Below are 20482 nucleotides of genomic sequence, written 5' to 3' on the forward strand. Positions count from 1 at the left end.
TGAAAACCCTATGTTTTAAATTCTCTGACATAGAGATGTGTAGATGACATGCTTCGGAAATGTTTGCTAATAACAACAGACATTTGTTTGTGAAGTATATTGAACATAAATATACACTTCCATGTATGAAATTTAACAATTAATATGTAAATAATTCTAAAATTCTTACCAATTGGATTAATAGAACATTTCCAATATATTAAAGCCATTGTGTGCTTCTCTATTATTTCATCATAATTCTATCCTCCAGGGAGTAGGAATTTATGAACCAAATTTATGATTCATTTATTTTTGTATGTAATTGTAATAATCTGTATGCATCCCTAAAATATGTTATTTCATTTTTGCCAGTTTCTGAATATTATATAGATAGCTATCTTCCTCTGGATATATTGTGTCTTATATAGCTACAAAAGTTTTCTTTGGGATAACACCTGCATCATTTCATATTAAGTTATTTGCATCTTTATATTTTGTAAGTGTTTATTATAAGCCATATGTAGAAATTATTTTATTTTATTATTTTAAATTTACTGGTTTGAAATGTCTCCTGAGGTTATACCATTTGTGTTTATTGTGATTACTAATATATTTTTATTTATTCCTAACATCTTATTATGTTCTTTCAATCAGCCCTGACTTTTTTTTTTCTGTTTGGTTATTTTTTCCTCACTTTATTGTTACTTTACATCAACTCAGGGTTTCTCCCCCATCATTCCCTTGTTATTGTTTCTTTAATTAGAGAAATTGTGGAAAATGCATGCATAAAATACAAGATTCTCATATAACAGTCTATTATTAACACTGCATTGGTGTGGTACTTGTGTTACAATTGATTAAAGCATATTTTTATAATTGAACCACTAACAATAGTCAATAATTTAACTTAGGCTTCACTGTTTATGTTGTGTAAGTCCAAGGAATTTTTTAACTTCTAATCTATTAACATATATATATAACCTAAAATTTCCCTTTTTAAAAAGAAACATATAATTCAATGCTGTTAATTACATTCACAGTGTTGAACTACCATCACCACCATCCATTACTAAAATGTTTCCATAACTTCAAATAGAAACTCTGTACATTTTAATACTTAATTTCTTATTCCCTATCCCCACACTGTCCCCTGGTAATCTGAAGTCTAGATTCTGACTCTATGGGTTTGCTTATTCTAATTTTTTCAAATCAGTGATATCATACAATATTTTTCCTTTTGTGTCTGGTTTATTTCATTCAACATGATGTCTTCAAGGTTCATCCATGTTATTGCATGTATCAGGACTTCATTCCTTTTTATGACTCAATAATATTTCATTGTGTGTATATACTACATTTTGTTTATCCATTCATCAGTTGATAGACAATTTGTGAATAATGTTGCTATGAACATTGTGTACAAAATGTTTGAATCCTTGCTTTCAATTCTTTTGGTTATATACATAGAATTGGGATTGCCAGGTCATTTGGTAACTCTATATTTACTTTCTGTGGACCTGCCCAACTCTCTTCCACAGTTGCTGTACCTATTTTACATTCCCACCAGAATCACACCCACCAGAATCACACCCTCTCCAACAATTTAAATTTTCCATTTTTAAAACTAGTAGCCATTCTATTGTGTATGAAACAGTATATCATTGAGATTTAGATCTGCATTACCTTAATGGCTAATGATGTTGAACATCTTTTCCTGTGCTTTTGAAATTTGTATACCTTCACTGGAGAAATGTCTGTTCAAGTCTTTCGTCTACCTTTAAATTAGTTTGTTTGTCATTATGATGTAGAGTTGCAGGATTTCTTTATATATTCTGTATAACAAACTTTTATTGGATATGTGGTTTCCAAATATTTTCTCTCATTTTGGAGGTTGTCATTTTACTTTCATGATAAAATCCCTTGATGCACAATATTTTTACAGTTTGATGAGGTCCTACTTATCTATTTTTCTTTTGTTGTTTGTGTTTTGGCTCTAAAATCTAATAAACCATTACCTAATACAAGGTCCTGAAGATACTTCCCTACACTTCCTCCTAGGAGTTTTATGGTTTTGTACGTTATACTTTTATACAATTTGAATTGACTTTTGTAAATGGTGTGATGTAGGAATCCACCTTCCTTCTTTTCCATACAGATATTCAGTTTTCCAAGCACAATCTGTTAAAGCAACTATTCTTTCCCAATTAAATGGTCTTTGCCCCCTTGTCAAAATCAGTTGACCATAAATGTCGGGGTTTATTTCTAAACTCTTAATTAGTTCCACTGGTCTATATGTCTGTCTTTGTGCCAGTAAAATGCTGGTTTGATACTATGGCTTTGTAGTAAATTTTAAGATCAGGAAGTTTGAGTCCTCAAACTTCATTCTTTTTCAAGATGGCTTTGGCTGTTCAGAATCCCTTGGCCTCCCATTTAATGATACACCAAATTTTTTTGGAATTTTTATTTGGATTGTGCTGAATTTGTGAATCACTGTGAGGAGACTGACATCTTAGCAATATTTAAACTTCCAATTCATGAACATGGAATGTCCTTCTGTTGATTTAGATCTTCTTTGATTTCTTTTAGCAATGTTTTGTAGTTTTTGTGTACAAGTCCTTTAAATCCTTGGCTATATTATATACACTATACCCTAGATATATTTTTCTTTCAGTTGCAAAAAGTAATTTTTTTCTTGATTTCCTATTCATATTGCTAAATACTAGTGTATAGAAACACTGCTGATTTTAGGTGTTGATCTCAAACTCCAACCACTTTCCTGAATTCACTTATTAGCTCTAGGAACTTTGGTGGGGATTTATAAGGATTTTCTCTGTATAGGATCATATCATCTATAAATAGGAAAGTTACTTCTCCTGTTCCAATTTGAATAACTTTTATTTCTTTTCCTTTCCTGATTGCTCTGGGTAGAATTTCCAGTATAAGGTTGAATAACATTGATGAAAGTGAGGCATCCTTGTCTTGTTCCTGATCTTAGAGGGAAAGCTTTCACTCTTCCATCATTAAGTATGATGCTAACTGTAGATTGTTCATATAGGCATTTTATCATGTTGAGAAAGTTTCTTTCTAGTCTTATTTTTCTAACTGTTTTTAACAAGAAGCACACTGAATTTTGTCAAATGCCTTTTTGTATCAGCTGCAAGAATCAATTGTTTTTTTTTACCCCTTCATTTTGCTAATATGATATATTTCTTATGTTGAACCACCCTTGCATACTTGGGATAAATTCCACTTGATCATGGTGTATAATTCTTTTAATGTGCTGTTGGATTCAGTTTGATAGTATTTTTAAAGATTTTTTCATCTATATTCCTAAGATTTATTGGCCTGTAATTTTCTTTTCTTGTGGAATTTTTATTGGGCTTTGGTATTAGGGTGATGTTGGCTTTGTAAAGTGAATTAGAGAGTTTTCCCTCCTCTTCAAATGTTTGGAAGAGTTTGAGCAGGATTGGTGTTAATTCTACTTGGAATATTTGGTAAAATTCCCCTGTCAAACCTAGGTTTTTCTTTTTTTTGATGACCCAATCTCTTTACCTGTAATTTGTCTGTGAGGTCTTCTCTTTCTTCTAGAGTCATTATAGGTTGTTTGTGTATTTCTTGGAATTTGTACATTTCACCGAGATTATCTAATTTATTGGTGTACAGTAGTTCACGGTATACTCATATAGTCTCTTATATTTCAGTAGAGTCAGTAATAATGCTGCCTTTTCTTTTATGATTTAAGTTGAATCCACTCTCTTTTTTTCTTTATTAGTTTAGTTAAATGTTTATAAATTTTATTGATCCTTTCAAAAAGCCACCATTTGGTTTTATTGATTCTATTTGGTTTTATTCTTTATTTCATTTAACTTCCCTGTCTTAATTCCTTCCTTCTTCTTGCTTGGGTTTAATTTGTCCTTCTTCTACTTTCAATTTTGAAGTTAGGTGTTTTGTTTGGAATATTTCTCCTTTTTAAATATAAGCATTTAGGGCTACAAGTTTTCCTCTCAGCATTGCCTTTTGCTGTATCTCATACATTTTATGTTGTATTTTCATTGTCATTTGCCTCAAGACATTTCCTAATTTTCCTTGTGATTTCCTCTTAACCCATTGATTGTTTAAAAGTAATTGTTTAATTTCTACATGTTTGAGAATTTTCCATTTCTCCTTCTGTTATTGATTTCTAGCTTCATTCCATTGTAACCAGAGGAGATACAGTGTATGATTTCAATATTGTTGAACTTATTGAAACTTATTTGTGACCTAAGATATTGTCTATTCTGGGGAATGATCCACGTGCACTTAGGAAGAAAATGTATTCTTTTGTTGCTGGCTGCAATGTCCTCTACATGTCTATTAGTTCTACTAGGTTTAGAGGATCATGCAAGTCTTCTATTTCCTCATTGATCTTCTCTCAGGATGTTCTATCCATTATTGAAAGTGATGCATTAAAATCTCCCACTGTTTTTTTTTTCCTCTTATAGCTTTAATAGGAAGACAGACAATCCAGTAAAATATGAGCAAAATATTTGAACAGACACTTTGCAAAAGAAGATTTACAAGTATCCTGTAGGTACCTGAAAGATGTTCATCACTAGTCATGAGAGAAATTCAAATGAAAACTCCAGAACTGCTGCCATTTAGTTTCTCAAAGATTCTGGTTCCCCCCTGACCAGTACATGTTTTACTTCCTTAGTAAAAGGAATTTCCTTTTTACATTCCCAGGGAATATAATCAGAGGATGATACCTCTGATCTCACATAAATTTCTTACTTCCCTAACTAACCCATCTGGCCCCTTCCTCAATATTCCTCCAAGGCAATGCTGGCACTTCCACCTCATTTACTCTTTTGGCCAAACTTTGAGGAGACATCTCAGCGGTTTATTAAGACCAGCTCCAGGCATCTTTGCCAGGATGCAATATCTTCTGTCTGAGAAAAGTGCTCCTTTGTCGACTAATTTGTCTTATTTGACCTTTATCTGCCCCATTCCCCTGGTTTTCATAACCTACTCCAACTGTGCTCCCTCAAGAACTGGGGGAATTGTTAATTCCTGCAATCATGTATAGTCCCTATTGCTGCTGTACCAAATCACCACAAAATAGTGGCTTAACACAATAGAAATTTATTCTTTTATAGTTCTGAAAACCAAAATTCCAAAGTGAGTCTTTTAGAGTTAACTTCCATATATGAGGAGAGCTGGTTCCTTCTGGTGGATCTAGAGGAGAATCCATTTTTTGTCTCTTCCAGCTTCTGATGGTTGCTAGCATTCCTTGACTGATGACCACTTCTCTCTAATCTCTCCTTCCATTGTCACTTGCATTCTCCTCTTCTGCAGTCAAATATCCATTTGCCTCTCTCAAATAAAGACACTTGTGGTTATATTAGGTGCACCCAGATAATCCAGGATAACATTTCCATCTCAAAGCATTTAACCTAATCACATATGCAGAGTCCCCTTTTTCATGTAAAGTAACATTCACACTTTCTGAGGATTAGGAGCTGCATATAGTTGTGGGCTGTTATTCAGCCTCCCATAGCCAAGTATGTGAATTCTTTTCAGTAAGTTACTTCCTCTTGGATCAGAGATAGGATTTCCTTTCTTAACTATGCTGAGATCTGATTCCAGTTATTCTGGAGGCAGGGAGGGGAGATGGGTGAAATTTTTCATTCTTAATGTACTATTTCTCTTTTACAATCTGTCATTATTTGTTTCATGTATTTTGAGGTCTCTGCTCAGCGTATATATATTTATAATTGTTCCTTCTTCTTGTTGAATTGATCCCTTATCATTCTGTAATGACTAATTTTATCTCTCATAACAGTTTATGATTTAAAGTCTATTCTATCTGATATTAATGTAGATACCCCAGCTCTCTTTTGTTACTACTTGTGTGGTATATTTGTTCCTTCCTTTCACTTTTAACCAACTTAAGTCTTTGAATAGAAGGTGATTCTCTTGTAAATAGCATGTAGTTGGGGCATGCTTTTTTATCCATCCTGCCAATCTCTGGTTTATGACTGTTGAGTTTAATCTATTTAAAGTCACAACTGGCAATGAAGGACTTTCTTCTCCATTTTGCTATTTGTCTTTGTAAATCTTATACCCTTTTATGTCCCTCAATTCTTCCATTACTGCCACGTTCCTATTTATTTGATATTTTTGTATTATATAATACTCAGTTCCTTGTCACTTCCATTTGGAAATATTTTTCATATTTTTTCTTGTGGTTATCAGGGGATTAAAATATAACATCGAAAATATGTATCTACTGTATTTGATTTGATACCAACTTGACATTAATAATATACACATATACTGTTTCTATACCCCTTGATCCCTGCCCTTTTTTGTACTTGTTTTCACATGTCCAAAACTATAGATTTATCATTACTTTTTAAAATTAAAAAAAAATGTTATTGAAGTATATCATTCATACATGATCATACATAAACAATAAGTATATAGTAAAAGTTGTGAACTTACAAAATAAATGTGCATAACACCATATAGGGATCCCATACATCAACCCACAAACACCTTGCATTTTTGTGAAACATTTGTTACAAATTATTAAGAATATTGTCAATCTCTTATTACTAAATATAGTCCATATTTTACATTTGGTGTATTTTTCCCCCAACCTTCCCATTATTATTTTTTAAACATATTTTTATTACAGAAATTGTGAACATGTTTGCTTTGTAAGTTCACAACTTTTACTCTACAGTTAATTGTTTATGAATGTTCATATATAAATGATATAAAGATAATAATTGGAATGGTTATGGGAAAATATGTTGTTCAGTCTTAATATTTTGACAATATTCTTTAATTATTAGTTAAAAAGTTTTAAAAACAATGCAAGTTATTGGTGGTAGGGTGAGATGTTATATAGGTTTGTATGATGTTTTATGTTTGTTTTTTAAGTTCACAAATATTATACATTTATTGTTTATGTATGAGTGATATATTTCAATTTAAAAAAGTTAAAAAATTGTGAACTTACAAAACAATCATGTACACGTGCAGAATTCCCATACAACACCCTTCACCAATACACCACACCATGGTGGAACATTTGTTGCAGATTATGAGATATTATCATCAGTCTATTACCATCAAACATGGTAAGTAGCATACATTTGGCACACTTTTTCCATCCTTCCCCATTATCAACAGAATATATGTTTGGCGTAGATGCATGAATATTACAGTGTTGCTGTTAACCACAATCTATAAGTCACACCAGTTGTATTTTCGCCATGCTTCCCCACATTCCCCCACCCTGTAATAGTGACATACATCTGCTCTAGCTCGCCAAGGACACTTTTGCATGTGTACCATCAACCACAATTCTCATACATCTCTGGACTTACTGTGCTACTCAGTCCCTAGATTATTCTCTAGTTTTCATTCAATTAACATTTATATCCCTGGACTACCCTTTCCAGCCACATTCTCATTTATAAGCCAGCTGCTCTTAACTATAATATGCTACCATCAACCCCATCCATTTCCATACTTTTTCAGTAAAGTTAATTAAAACTTCTACATACCTTAAGCATCAGGAGTCCTTTGCAGACCTCTTCTTATCTCCCAATAACCTATACTCTAGGTTCTAACTCTATGCATTTATTCTTTGTATTTAGTTCATATTAATGAGGCCAAGCAATATTTGTCCATTTGTGTCTGGCTTAATTCACTTAGCATAATGTCTTCAAGATTCATCCATGTTATCATGTGTACCAGTTTCATTTCTTCTTACTGCAGCATAGTATTCCATCGTATGTATATACTGCATTTTGCTTATCCATTCATTGGTTAATGGACACTTGTGTTGTTTTCGTCTTTTGGCAATCATGAATAATGCTGCTATGAACATGGTGTATAGATGTCTGTTTTCAGTTCTTCTGGATATATTCCTTGTAGAGGAATTGCTAGATCATATATCAGTTCTTGTATTTAGCTTCCTGAGGAACCATCAAACTGTCTTCCAGAGGCTACACCATTTTACAATCCCACTGACAGTGAAGGAGTGTTCCAATTTTTCCACATCCTCCCCAGCACTTCTTGTTCTCTATTTTTTTTTTTAAGTAACAGCTATCCTATGTGGGGTGAGACGATATCTCATTATTGTTTTGATTTGCATTTCCTTAATAGCTAGTGATATGGAACATTTTTTCATGTACTTTTTGGCCATTTGATATATCCTCTCTGGAGAAATGTCTATTTAAATCTTTTGCCTAGTTTTTAATTAGATTGCTTGCTTTTTTATTGTTGAGTGGTATGATCTCTTTACATAGAATGGCAGTCAAACCATTATTGGGTCTGTGGTTTCCAGATATTTTCTGGCTACCTTTCACCTTCTTGATAAAGTTCTTTGAATCACAAAAGTGTTTATGTTTGATGAGGTCCCATTTATCCATGTTTTCTTTCATTGCTCGTGCTTTCAGTGTAAGGTTTAAGATCTACCACCAGGTCTTGAAGAAGTTAAGTTTTTCTACAGTTTCCTCTAGGAGCTTTGTGATTCTTGGTTTTATAATTAGATCTTCCTTTGATTCATTTTGACTTAATTTTTGTATAATCTGTAGGGTAGGGGTTCCCTTTCTTTGTTTTGACTATGGATATCCAGTTCTCCCAGAACCGTTTGTTGAATACAATGTACTGCCTGACCTGTGTGGGTTTGACAGGCTTGTGAAAAATCACTTGACCATAGATGTGAGGATCTGTTTCTGAACCATCCACTCGGTTCCATTGGACTATGTGTCATTCTTTATTCCAGTACCAGGCTGTTTTTACCACTCTATCTAGGTAGTGTGATTTAACGTCTGGAACTGAGAGTCCTCTAACTTTGGTTTTCCTTTTCAAGATGTTTCTGGCTATTTGGAAGCCTTATCCTTCCAAGAAATTTGATAATCATGTCTTCCATTTGTTTTTAAAATGTTGGTGGAATTTTTATTGGGATTGCATTGAATCTATTTATCAATTTGGGTAAAATTGACAGTTTAATGATATTTAGTCTTCTAATCCAGGAGCATGAAATGTTCTTCCAATTATTTAGGTCTTTTTAAAATTCTTTTAACAATGCATTGCAGTTTTCTGAATACAACTGCTTTACATCATGGTAAAGTTTAGTCCTAAATATTTGTTTCTTTTAGTCACTATGGTAAATGGAATTTTTTTCCTTGACTTTCCCCGCAGATTGCACCTTACTAGCGTAAAGAAACACCACTAATTTTTGCAGATTGACCTTGTATCCTTACTCACTACTGAAATTGTTTATTAGCTCTAGTAGCTTTGTTGTAGATTTTTTAGGACTTTCTAGATATAGGATCATATCATCTGAATGTTGAAAGTTTTACTTCTTCCTTTCTGATTTGGATGCTTTTTATTTCTTTTTCTTGCCTGATTGCTCTAGCTAGAACATAGAGCACTATATTGAACAAAAGTGGTGACAGTGGGCATCCTTGTTTTGTTCCTGACCTCAAAGGGAAAGATTTCAGTCTTTCACTATTGAGATCAATGTTAGCTGTGGGTTTTTCATATTTGGCTTTTATCATGTTGAGAATATTTCCCTCAATTCCTATATTTCATAGAATTTTTTTTTCATTTTTTAAAAAAGATACATAGATCATATACTATGTTACATAAGAGGGAGGCAGATTTGGCCCAGTGGTTAAGGCATCCGTCTACCACATGGGAGATCTGCTGTTCAAACCCTGGGCCTCCTTGACCCGTGTGGAGCTGGCCCATGTACAGTGCTGATGTGCATAAGGAGTGCTATGCCATGCAGGGGTGTCCCCCACGTAGGGGATCCCCACGCACAAAGAGCGCATCCTGTAAGGAGAGCCGCCCAGCGAAAAGAAAGTGCAACCTGCCCAGGAATGGTGCTACACACACGGAGAGCTGACACACAAGATGATGCAACAAAAAGGGACACAGATTCCCGTGCTGCTGACAAGAACAGAAACGGAAAAAGAACATGCAGCAAATAGACACAGAGAACAACTGGGGCTTGGGGCTGGGGGTGGGGGGAGAGGGGAGAGAAATAAATAAAATTAAAAAAATATATATGAAAGAGGTTCTCATATACCCCACTCTCCAAAACCCCCACTCCTCCCCCATCAACAACTTTTTTCATTAGTGTGGTACATTCATTTCATTTGATGAATACATTTTGGCACACTGCTACAGAACATGGATTATAGTTTACATTGTAGTTTACACTCTCTCCTAGTCCATTCAGTGGGTGATGGCAGGATATATATAATGTCCTGCATCTGTCCCTGCAATATCATTCAGGACAATTCCAAGTCCCAAAAATGCTCCCATAACATTCCTCATTTCCCCTCTCCCTACCTTCAGTAACTCCCATGGCCACTGTCTCCACATCCATGATATAATTTCTTCCATTGCTAGAGTCACAATAATTCTAGAGTAGAATACCAGTAAGTCCACTCTAATCCATATTTTATTCCTTCATTTTGAGGACCCTGGAAGGACCATCCTCACCTCCTTGTTAGCTAACCTGGATAAGTCAAACAAACTGGAGAGTAAGTATTACAGCTCTGCTGAGGCTCAGAACCCAGCTGGCACATGGACGGTCAAGAAATTCAAGTCTTCTGGGCATACACCAACCCCAGCACCAACCACAGCTTCAGTAAAAGTGACAGAAGAGGCATGTGTACAAAGGTCACATCTGAGTCCAACTCCATCACACTCAGGAGCACAAATTTCAAAGTAGGGCCCACTGGCAAGATACTGAACTGGAGAGCCATCTGCCATGATTGTAGGACCTGGTTGTCTCTGTAGCCCTCAAGAGCATCACTACTTGGCGTTGCATCTACTTTGGCTGTCTCTGAGATCCTGTGGAGATGTATGTAAGCATGACCCCTCTAATGACTCATTTTGAAGTCTCTTAGACATGTGAACTCATTTGCCTTTACCATTTCCCCCTTTTATTCAAGGTATTTTTCTAGTTGCATCACCAGTCAGAACTTTGTGGTAATCCCTCAGAACCTGGGAGGCTTATCCCTGGGAGTCATGTTCCATGCTGGCAGGGAAGGTAATGCATTTATATGCTGAGTTTGTCTTAGAGAATGGCCACATTTGAGCAACATGGAGGCTCTCAAGAGGTAAATCTTAGGCATCATGTAGCTCTAGGCCAACTTGAAATTTCAAGCACACAACCTCATAAGCATAGTCATCGGTATCAAGAACCCATCATTGGACTGTCCCTCTTCACTGGTCTTTGCCCTTGCATTTGGGGGTTGTTGCTGTTCCATTGGGGAATGTGACAGAGTTCTCCAGGATGGGAACTCAGCACTCCCTCTGTTGTCATGTGAAACTCTACCCTCTATGTCAATAGCCAACAAACATTGGAACATATCTTCATACCCTAAATGTATGCCCTGATAAACTCCCTCCCACCCATGCATTCCCCATCAATGACACCCCATACCAATGCTCCTCCCCTGCCATAGTTGAACCCCTCTGTGATCGAAAACTTCTACAAAAATTTACAGGTTTGAGGTGGATAAGGTTGGGAGCATGGGTCAGATGGCCCATGGAATTGGGGAAAGAGTTGGGGGGGAGCAGGTGAACACAGGAGATTGTCAGATACATGGTTGAAACTATAATGTTGAGAAAATTCTTTAGAAAATATAACAAGGAAGGGTTACTGGTTTAAGGTGTTTGATGGGGGAGCATCAGGCACAGGTTGCACTGGAACAGGCTTCTAGGGAGTGTGTGAGTGTTCCTCTTACCATAGTGTGTTATATATCAGTGGATGGAGACCCAAACAATGAGTGGGAAGCTCTACCCTCATCCTGGGGAGGCCTGCTCTTCTCAAACTAGGGGAAGGTATCTCTCAAGAGAATGGGTCTTCTAATGGGAAGACAGACTGGTGCATCAAGCCCTCAGCATTATTGCAAGTATCTATGAATCTTGTCCTTCAAGCAGTGAAGTTTGGTTGTCACTATAGGTCCCAAGGGAAGAGGGAGAGAGGAATAGAATAAATGGAAGTGGGAGTACCTGAGGGGGCAATGGAAGTGTTCTGCATGATCATGGATTGAGGAATATAGGCCATGTTAAATTTCACCAAAAACTTATAAGTGTTTAGTCTAAAATGTAAACAGTAATGTAAACCATAAAGTAACCACAATTTATAAAAAATGTACAGTTTAAAATGTAAACCATGATGTAACCATGGTTAGTAGCTATGTTTCAATATTGTACATTAGTTGTAGTAAATGCAACATCCACATGTAAAAAGGTCATTGCTGGGAAAGGAGGAAAAGCGTTTGATTTTGAGTATATGGGAGTCCCCTATATTCTATATGTGACTTTGCTATGACCTAAAACGTTTTTGAAGACATAATAAAAAAAAAAAAAAGATGTAAACACTGAGGAAGAAATGGAAGAGATTGCCTTGCCACTGTACATACAGGACAACACCTATTATGGTTATGAAAGACAAAATGTCAAAAAGAAATTATGATATTTTTCATTTTTTGATACCCCAATTTATTTGTTACTTTATTTTAGTTTCTCTAAATTATTATATATTTTATTTCTAATTTTTAATCCTCTCATCACTATTTTATTTTCCTGTTAGTTGAATTTGGCAACATATTAGACTTCATTTTTGAAGAAGTTTTGGATGTTTTGTAATATTTTTATTAAGAAGGGATGCTGCATATTGTCAAATGCCTTTTCTGCATTGATCGATAGGATCATGTGCTCTTTCTTTGATTTATTAATGTAGTATATTATGCTGATTGATTTTCTTGTGTTGAACCACCCTTGTATGCCTGGTATAAAACCTTCTTTATCATGATGAATAATCTTTTAATGTGCTGTTGGATTCAATTAGCAAGTATTTTGTTGAGAATTTTTGCATCTATATTCATTAGAGAAATGGGTATGTGGAGTTTTCTTCGTAATATCTTTATCTAGCTTAGGTATTAGGGTGATATCAGCTTCATAGGATAATATCCTTCTTGTTCAATATTTTGGAAGAACTTATTTAAGATTGATATTAAATCTCCTTTCAGTGCTTGGTAGAACTCACCCATGAGTTCTACCCATTTAGTTCTGGGCTTTTCATTTTGGGGAGTGACTTGATGACTGTTTCAGTTCTATGTACTTGTAATTGGTTTGCTGAGATCTTCTATATCTTCTCAGGTCAGTGTAGGTTCTTCCTGTGTTCCTGGGAATTTTTGCATTTCTCTACCTTATCTAATTTTTTGGCATACAGTTGTTCAGTTGTTCACACTATCCTCTTATGATCTTTTATTTCTGTGGTGTCAGTAGTAATGTCCCCATTTTCATTTTTTATTTCATTTCTTTGCATCTTCTTTCTTTTTTTTCTTTATCAGTCTAGCTAAGGGTTTGTCAATTTTGTTAATCTTCTTGAAGAACCAACTTTTGGTTTTGTAAAATCTATCTATTGTTATCTTGCTCTCAATTTCATTTATTTCTGTTCTGTTATTTCATTCTTCTATTTGCTTTGGATTAGTTTGCTGTTCTTTTTCTAGTTCCTTCAGCTTGTAGTCAGGTCATTGATTTTAGCTCATTCGTCTTTTTTAATGTAAGTATTGGAGGTTATAAATTTCCCTCTCAAGACAGCCTTAGTTGCATCCCATAGGTTCTAATATGTTTTGTTGTTGTTGTCATTTTCCTAGAGATATTTATTGATTTCTCTTGAAATTTCTTCTTTGACCCACTCATTATTTAAGAATGTGTTGTTTAATCTCCATATGTTTGTGAATTTTTGCTTTCTCCACCTCTTGTTGATTTCCAACTTTATTCCACTTTGACTAGAGAAATTGCTTTGGATAATTTCAATCTTGTTGACTTTATTGAGATCTGCTTTGTGACCAACATATGGTTTATCATAGAGAAAGATCCATGAGCTCTTGAAAAGAATGCATATCCTGCTGTTTTTAGGTGTGATGTTCTAAATATGTCTATTAGATTTACTCCATTTATCATATTATTCAAGTTTTCTATTTCTTTATTGATCCTCTGCATAGATGTTATATCTAATATGTAGAATGGTGAATTGAAGTTTCCAACTATTATTGTGAAAATACCTATTTCCCCCTTCAGTTTTCCTTCATGTCTCCATGTATCTTGGGGCATCTTGGTTAGGTGCATGTACATTTATGATTGTTATTTCTTCCTGATGAATTGCCCCTTTTATTAGTATATAAAGTCCTTCCTTGTCTCTAATAACCATTTGTTTTAAAGTTTATTTCATCCGATATAAGTATAGCTGCTCTGGTCTTTATTTATTTATTTATTTATTTATTTATTTATATACTTATTTACTAATTGGTTACTGCATGTGAGGAATAACTTTTTCAAGCCTTTCACTTTCAATTTATTGGTATCCTTGGGTCTATGGTGAGTCTCTTGTAGACAGTATATAGATGGCTTATATTTTTTATATTTTCTTATCCATTTCATTAGTCATCTTTTGATTGGGAAATTTAAGCCATTAACATTCAATGTTATTACAGTAAAGGCAGTTCTTATCACCCATTTTGACTTTTGGGTTTTATATGTGATTTTATTTTCACAACATTTTTTGACACTTTTAGTTACTTTAGTAATATAATCTTCATTTCTAGACTCTTTTCCAAGTGTCTCTCTCCTGACTTTTCTTTTCAGACTGTAGTATTCCCTTTAATATTTTCTGCAAAGCTGGTCCCTTTGTTATAAACTCTTTCATTTTCTGTTTATCTGTGAATATTCTAAACTCACCCTCAATTTTGAAAAACAATCTTTCCAGATATAAGATTTTTGGGTGACAGCTTTTCTCTTGCAGTATCTTAAATCCTACCATTGCCTTCTTGCCTCCATGGTTTCTGGTAAGAAATCAGCACTTAACCTTATCTGGTATCTTTTACATGTTATGCACTGCTTTTCTCTTGCTGCTATCAGAACTCTGTCTTTGGCATTTGACATTCTGATTAGTACGTATCTCAGAGTTAGTCTATTGGATTTATTAGGATAGTAGTACATTGTGCTTCTTGGACATGGATATCTATGTCTTTCAATACATTTGGGAAATTTTCTCTCATTATTTGTTCAAATATTTCTTCTGCCCCTTTTCCTTACCCTTCTCCTTTTGGGACAGCCATGACATGTATGTTTTCATGTCTCTTGCTGTCATTAGTTCCCTGAGACCCTGTTCAATTTTTTCCATTACTTTTTTCATCTTTTCTTTCATATGTTTGCTTCAGAGTTTCACTTCAGAGCTTGAAGAAGCTCACTGATGCTTTCTTCTGCTTTCTCAAATATGCTTTTATATGACACAGTATATTTTTTATTTCATTTATTATGCCTTTCATTCCCATAAATTCTGCTACTTTTCTACGTGCACTTTTAAATTCTTTGTACTCACTCAGTTTCTTCTTAATATCCTTAATCTCTTTAGCCATCTTATTGAATTTATTTATTTATTTATTTATTTTAAAGATTTATTTATTTCTCTCCCCTCCTCCGACCCCGGTTGTCTGTTCTCTGTGTCTATTTGCTGTGTCTTCTTTGTCTGCTTCTGTTGTCAGCGGCATGGGAATCTGTGTCTCTCTTTGTTGTGTCAGTTCTCCGTGTTCTCCAGAGTTATGGACAGAGCCACATCCATGTGTAATAATCCAAGTTGTGCAGGCTAAGAAATTCTGTAGTTGCCTGGAGAGATTGATGAAGCTTCATACCCCTTCCTTCCTTACCTGGGTTGGTGATGGGGGAACCGGTGTAGGGAGCAATCTATGCCTTTCAGGTCCAAAATGATTACAGTTGCCCAGGTTGACTAGCATAGCACTGCACCCCCCATCAGGGGTGAGAATGAACCCTCTGGATTGCCCAATGGTCTAATTCATGTACACCAAATGCACCTGAAGTAACCCTGAGGGGCTGTGGGAACAAAGTTCCTTCTGCTCTTTAGGAAGTTGGAATGGAACCACCAACACCCAACCATTCAGTCTTCATATGCCAAATGTGCCCACCATTGTCTGGAGAGGCTGAGGAAAATCCAGCCTTCCCTATCCTTTTATGGCATGGGGTGGATCCACAGGCAACCAACAGTCCAGTCCACACAGGCCAAAGGTGTCTGCTATTGCAGAAAGGTGAGGAAACATCAACCCCCTTCTATCCTATTTGGGGGTGGGGGTGGATCCACAGGCACCCAACTGTTCAGTCCCTGTAGGATGAAAGTACCTGCTATTGCCTGAAAAGGCAGGCCCCTCTTATCCTATGGGGTTGGAGGGGTGGAGATGGAATTGAAGGTGATGAACAAACCAATTTGTGTGGGCTGAAACACCTGTAGCTACCCAGAGAGGCTGAAGAAACACAGCTCCTCTCCTATCCTATTGGGTGTGGGGATGGAGACTCAGGTGTCTGATTCTCCTGTCTATGCTGGCCAAATGAGCCTGCAATTACCCAGAGAGACTGGTGCAGAACCACCATCTTCTTTCCTGCCAGAGAAGGGGCTGAAGCCTAGGCTAGGGCTGCAGTCCAATCTGAGTGGAAAGAAGTTGGTCCCTACCATCATTGTAGTTTTCAGTCTGCCCTGCTTCTCCTCATGCTGGGGGTATAGTCAAAATGGCAGTTACTGGCCTCTTTCTGACTTGGACAGATTCAACCTTAGCATATCTTTGGGTTATACTTTAGCCAGCTAAATTTACTAATCAGTAGGTGAAGTGGGTGGCCCACCATCTCTTCCTCACCTGTTTTTGGGAAATGAACCTTCCAACTCCAGTCATAGAATAGCTCCTGAGGCACCTTGTTCCACTAGAGTGAGATAAGCACTGACCTCCATGGTATGGCCTGCAATTTCCTGGAGAGGTTGGTGCAGGTCCCCTAAGCATCTTTTCTGTTGGAGGCAGGGTTAGGACTTGGGCTAGAGCTGCAATCTGATCTGGGTGGAAAGAAGCCAGTCCCTACCTTCACTGTGACTTTCAGTCAACCCCATGTCCCCTTAAGCTGAAGCAGAGTTAAAATGGCTGGTATCAGCTTCTTTCTTACTTGGACAGGTTCAAACTTCAGCTGTTCTTAGGATTATACTTTAGTCAGCAGAGTTTACTAATCAGTAGGTGAAGTTGATGTCCAACAACTTCTTCTTCCCCCATTTTTGGAAAATAGAGTTTCCAGCTTCAGCCACAGACTATCTCTGGAAGCAGCTTGTGCCATGGGCACCAACCTCTGAAGCATGGAGTGCTCTATTCATAAATCTCTGCAGATGGGCAGTTTCCTCCTTCCACTTTCACAAGGAGGTTGTAAGATTATCCTCTTGTCTCCCAGGTCCCCCAAACTGGTGTTTTAGCTAGCTCTCGGCAATTACTAACTGCCCTGTAGGATGAGCTGCCTCTTGGAGGTCCTTACTCGGCCATCTTCTTGTCCCACCTTTCTATCATTACTTTTTATATATTTGCATTAAGCACCTGTAGGAAGTAAGAAGTGAAGTTACATACCAAAAATACAATATAAGAGTACTGGCACTTTTAAATGCCCAAATGGTTACAATTAACAGAGGTCTTTATTTATGCTGCTATGAACCACTGTCTAGTTTCCTTTCATTTCAGATTGAAGAACCCATTTAACTTTGATTGTAAGGCAGGTCTTGTGGTAATGAACTCCCTTGGCTTTTGTTTATCTAGGAATATCTTAATCTTTCTCTCATTTTTCAAAGAAAGACTTTGAATATAAAATTCTTAGTTGGCAATTTTCTCATCACTTTAAGTATTTCAACCCCCTGCCTTCTTGCTTCCATGGTGAGAAATTAGTACTTAATCAAATTGGGACTCCCTTGTACATATCATATTGCCTCTCTCTTGCAGATGTCAGAACTCACTCCTTGTACTTTGCGATTGTCAGTTTGATCAGTGTGAGATGGGGTGTATTTTTCTTCATTTTTTCCTGTTTGATACTCTCCAGGCTTCTTGGGTGTGCATATCAATGTCTTTTGTTAAGTTTCAGAAGTTTTCTGTAATTATTTCTCCTGTCCCTTCCCTTCTTTCTTTCCCTTCTTTTGACTCCCATAATTCTTATATTGTTATGCTTGAATTGTGTTCCAGTGGTGTCTTAGGATATTTTTTGCTTTTTATAACTCTTTTTCCTTTCTGCTGCTTAGTCTGCCTCATTTCAATTGTCTTCAAGTTTGCTGATTCCTTCTTCTGTCAGTTCTAATCTGCCCTTAAAACCCTCCTGAAAATTTTTCCTTTCAGTTATTTGGTCTTCATGACCAATATTTCTATTTGGTTCCTTTTTAAAATTTCTATCTCTTTACTAAGATTCTCGTATTTCTCATCAATTGTTCCCGTGATATCCTTTAGTTATTTCTTTGTGTTTTCATTCATCTGCCTGAGTCTATTTGTGGTGGCTTGCAACTGTGAAAAGAAAATCATGTTCTTAAAGCTAATCCATTCCTGTGGGTGTAAACCCATGGTAAGTAGACTCTTTTGATAAGACTATTTCAGTAAGTACATCATTGGTAGAAGTCTTAATCCTCTTATTGGAGTCCTTTAAAAAATAGAATGAATACAGAGAGAAACAAGAGAAAGCCACAGAGGCAAGAAGCTGAACTCAATGGAAACTAGAAGAGAAAGGAGAGGGCAGCACATATCTTCATGTGTCTTGCCATGTGGCCGAGGAGTCAAGGATCACCAGAAGCTTGACTTCAGTAAGAAAGCATCGCCTTGATGATGCCTTGATTAGGACATTTTCACAGGCTCAAAACTGTAACTAATAAATTCCTGTTATTTAAGAAAAAAAACATTTAATTGTATCTGTTTTGGGCAGTGTAGGAAATTAAGACAATACTGAAGGTCATCTTTTTAAAGACTTTGTCCAGTACGTACACATTCTAATCTTTTTGGGTGATATTACCTGGATAGTTATCCTCTTCCTCTGGATTGGTGTAATTTCCTGTTTCTTTGTCTTGTAATTTTTTGTTGCACTCTGTACATTTTAATATTTAAAATGTTAACACTGGGATTTATTCCTGAGATGTTTGTCTTTGCTTCTTTAATTTGTATCCAGATAGATATGACAGAGATTTTCTAGAGTGTCTAGAGGTAAAAACCAAGAAAACCTATGCAAAAAAACCCACCTTTCATTGTCTTTGCAAATTAGCTTTGTATTGGCTGGTGTTCCCATCATGAAGTTCAGCCAAAGATGAATGCAGGGTGCAGGGTCCTCCCTGTCTTTTCTGGGCCTGACTGTTATTGATCTAGACTGACACTTGCTAGTTGTCCTAGGAGTTCTCTGTTTACAGGAATTTGAAAGTCTCCTCTACTTCCCAGGAAACAGCCCTTCTCCCTCTCCCAGGTGTTCTACTGTAGGAGTTAAAGAAATAAGCCCTTGCCCTCTCCCATGATCCAATTGTTTCTTAAACTACTTTTGTTAGCTTAAGCTGCTTCCTAGATGGAACAAGGCCATGGACCCACAAAGGGAGCCATAGCTGCTCTAAACTGCCCTAAGGAGGGAATGGGCCCTCAGGATCTTCCTCTACAGCCCCCCAAAGCTGTGCTTTCTTGACTTGGCATCTGCCCAGCAAATGTAACCTTTCAACTCTGCTCCATACCCTGAGGAACCTTACCACCTTTAAATGTCCTCCACCTCCTTTTTGTGGGCTGGTTGGAAGAATAGCCCTCTTAAAGGGAGGGGCCCAGCAATCGGAACTAACTAATCAAAGCAGTAATCAGTGATTAGACCATTCCAACCCCCCCAGATCTTAGGGAACTTGTTTTTTTACCTCCCTCTGTTGTACTAGCAAGTTATGCCATGGGCTGGACCTCACTGCTTCCTGCTGTTAGAGTAGGGGATAGGCAACAGGAAACACTGTGCAGAGAGAGCAATTTACTGGTATGTGTCATAACTTACTAGCCTCTTCTCCAATGTTTCCTTAGATGTTTTACAGTGTTCTGTTGAACTCTGGAGTTTTGAAATAGTTGATTCCAACCGTTCCTGCCTTTTCAATATTTGTTCTGATGGAGATACTGATTTCTGGATCTTTCTACTCTACCATCTTCCCAAAATTCCTTTTTTTTTTTTTTTAACTTTCTTCTAATCATTTCAAGGGCACTCAGACTCATTCATTCAAACACCCTCCAAATCTGCACGATACTTTTATATTTCTCTCAATTGTTAATAATTAACTATATGTTACTACATCATTTTTGTAGGGAGCCGTCTCTCTTTCACTCTTGACACAAAACGCCATGATTCATTTGTGTCGCGCTCTAAGGCCGTCATTCCTTGGTTTCCTACTTCCTCTTTCTTCTTCCCCTTTGTTCTCCCTCTCCCGCCACTGTTTCAGGTGACACGCTCTGATTGGGCACTCCCTAAAGCGCGCGAAAATCTTTCTGCTGACGCTGCAAAACAACCATCTGCGCATGCGTATGGCGTGAAAATCAAAATCTAGTTACCCAATCATTTACCGACACATACGTTGTCGTCAGTATGTGTCACTTCCTTCATCCCTGACTATATATACCCC

The sequence above is a fragment of the Dasypus novemcinctus genome, chromosome 4 (genome assembly GCF_030445035.2).
Source record: "Dasypus novemcinctus isolate mDasNov1 chromosome 4, mDasNov1.1.hap2, whole genome shotgun sequence".
NCBI classification, from domain to species: domain Eukaryota; kingdom Metazoa; phylum Chordata; class Mammalia; order Cingulata; family Dasypodidae; genus Dasypus; species Dasypus novemcinctus.